The sequence below is a fragment of the Rhagoletis pomonella genome, unplaced genomic scaffold, assembly GCF_013731165.1.
Source record: "Rhagoletis pomonella isolate Grant_MI unplaced genomic scaffold, Rhpom_1.0 Rhpom_scaffold_00006, whole genome shotgun sequence".
Taxonomy (NCBI): Eukaryota; Metazoa; Arthropoda; class Insecta; order Diptera; family Tephritidae; genus Rhagoletis; species Rhagoletis pomonella.
In genome coordinates, this window is record NW_023458560.1 from 12851716 (window position 1) to 12855124 (window position 3409).

Sequence of the window (3409 nt, forward strand, 5' to 3'; positions counted from 1 at the left end):
AAAAAATGCTCAACTATATCCTAATTCAAACGGTACGTCAGGATATATTTGAAGTCATGCTTTTCCTTCAGATACTGGTATAAATCTCTAAGCGAATTGTTGCTCACGAGAATTCCTTTCTGAAAGGGTAGCAATGTCTGTGGCCCACGCGCCCTGATATTTTGCATGCAAACGTCCATATTTGCTAAGGTCTGCATTTGGGGAAGCAAATCCATGCCAAAAGGTTTCCTTGGTGGCAGTGACTGAGAGGTCTTAAGTTTGGTGTTAAAAACGTCAAACCAATCGTTGGCCACCGAAATAAACTCTGCCGTCTCTGTAGCGTTGAATAAATCGTGCCCTAAACTATAACACCGTCTTATAGCGCTTGCGGTGTTGTGCGAAAACAGTTGAACAACCAACTTCACTTTTTGTCGTCCAGCGTTGTGAACCGTGAGGTGTTGCTCTGTCAGCTTGTAAGAAATCGAAGCGTCCGACACCGAAGTCAAAAGGAGTAACTGCGCGTTCGTGCGAGAGGTCAAGCCTTTGCCCTTGTACATATACCTGGTATCGAGAAAATGGTTGCGAATCAGTTTTATAAGATGCGGTACATCCGCAACACAAAAATCCTTCCATCGGTGGCCGGGTGGGGAAACCAAGTTTGCTCTAAAAATGAGATATAAAATTTTAACGGGTTGTGTTAAACACTTACACAGATTCCTATACCACTTGTGACATTCAGCTCTTTCCAAAGGGCCTGATTCCCTGAGCCCATGTCTGATACTACTCCTACTACTGTAGATCCCGCTTCCTCTAATTACAGAAACAGAGTAAGCAGAAACCATTTTTACATAAGTGGCCATATGCCCTTGAACCAGCGGCGTGTAGCGCAATAGCGGTAGAAATATGTTTCCATTCCCAATGAATTAATTTCTTCGGTTCGTACAACTTTCGCACCTGACTTCGCGTAAAAATAGCCGAAACTTCGTTCTCAAGGTTCTCCAGCTCCTTAACCCGCGCTCTTTAAATTGGCTAATTCAGCTTCAAGAACCTGATTATCGGTTGTTCTATAGCACAAAATGATTATTAAGATACAATTTTTGGATTGACAAATATTTACTCCGTTTGGGTTGCGACAGCGGCGAACTTGGAAGAAGGTTCCTCCCAATCGCATAAGCTTTCAACAGCCAGTGGCAAGGCATCGTCAGATAACCTCACCCTTTTGCAATCGGAGCTGGATACAAAATCAAAAGATTCAAAATGAAGTGCGCAAATTATGGAGCTTTGGGTTAGGAGAACTCCGCAAGAGTCGGACCCTTTTTTCTTTTTAATTCGTTTGCAGACATATGAAGCATCTTGACTCCTTCTTCTTTCCATGTAGTTCGGCACAATCCACAGCTTGTTGTCGGCATTTTGAATTTATTATATCAATAACAAAACGTAATTAGCATATTTGGTTATAAACCCTATCTCTGAAAAGGACAACCAGTGCCTTAAAAAAGTTCAAAAGGACAACGTTATTTTTCATTACCTTTATTCATTGCTATAACTCTGCTTAGCGAGAGAGTATTTTCAAAATTCGAAAATACGGTTATTTGGGAGGTGGGGCAAATAATCGTATCTCAAAGTTTGCTTGAGTTATCGTGTATCCGGACAAATGATTATTTCTAATTATACCTATGTATTTAGCAATTACCAGATTACGAAGAGAAGTTATAATAATCATTAAAATTACAACTGACAAACAATCATAATGATTATTAATCCTAATCGAAATTTAACCCTAGTGAACTTGTTGGGTATAAATCTAAAAGAGCAACCGTTATGCTATGGAAACCTCCAAAAATATGCGTCCATAGAACTTTGCATGCTGATTTCACCAACACTGAAATTACTCGGCGCAAGTTAAGATACAACAAGCAAGTTTAAGTTCGGGCGGAGCCGAACATTTAATACCCGGTGCAAGTATGAAATATATGATTTTCAGCTTTTCCAAAGCTATTACTACATGGTAAGCCGGGGTGTATCTATTTTGAGTAAATCAGCGTCCTTAAATTTCGAAATATGTACTGAAGTTTCAAGCATTTCTCAAATTTACCATTATATGAAAAGCGGCCTCAATTTCAGTCCGATTTCAATAATTTTCAACGATTTGCTTTTATGTGGCAAGCACAATAACCATATCGATTTTGGTACAAATTGGTAGAACGGTTACCGAGATACATATATGCGATCATAAATGGGCGGTGCCATGCCCATTTTCCAAAATTTTATCACAAACGTATTTCTTGGTAAATAATTGTCGCAAGGATCAATTTTGAATAAATTAGCTTTAATATTTACTGATTTATTTTATTTATTTCGTATTTCTCCGATTTTAAAAATTTTCTGGCATTTGGTACGCTGTAGCAAGGCTAATAATTGTGCCACGTTTGGAAGAAATTGTTCTCATCCTGAAGGACACAGCTCGAGCTATAACCACCCGGTCAAGAGGAGGCACTCCCATTAATACCTGAAGTGCATCCGTAGAGACGGTACGACAAACCGGAAGACAGCCCAGCAACAATACCCTCTGACAGGATAGGACCTTCTGGCGACCTGCAACCTTCATAACTGTTTCATACCAAATAGCGGACCCAAAAGTGGTACAAGCCACGAATAGGCCCCGATAGATGACAGAAACCGCACGCCGGCCGAGGCTCCAGTCACATCTCAGGATGCGACGTCCTTAAGGCACACCAGGTGGGGAGCAAAGCTCATGCGTTCCGCGATGGTCAGCCCTAAATACCTGACTTGCGTCACATATCTAAGACTGACCCCGTTGACGCGAACCACCGGTGTACGTCCCAACGATAGCTTCCCCTTGAGCAACATTGTCACCGTCTTGCCAACCGAAATGTCCACCCCCATACGTTGCCCCCAGCTACCAACGATCTCAACTAGCCGTTCTCCCTGCCTGTCAATGTCTGACCTGGAATTTCGTTCCGCCAAAACGAGGTCATCAGCGTACGCACTAAAGCCGCAGACTGGCTCGAGCTGCCAAAGAAGGGAATCCATCATAAGGGGCCAAATAGATGGGTCACTGATGGACCCCTACGCATAGCCACGAGTCACCTCGACCTCAACAGTCGCCGTAACACCAACCATGGTGGCTCTGCGATCGGAGAAATAACTCCGCCAGAGAGCCATCCCTGCACATCCCTACTGTTCCAAGCGCTAGTTATGAGTCCTTGTTAGGAATTAAAAGTACACAAGAGATTATTTCAGTCTCGTTTTATTTCCAGAACTGTTTTCCATTTTTACACTTACATCTATTTATACTATTTCTAACTATTGTTTGTTTGGTGATAAAAAGATGTTTACATGTTTAGCATTATGTTATCATAATGCTTTGTTACTTATCACCGAATATAATTGTTTATGTTATTAAAAA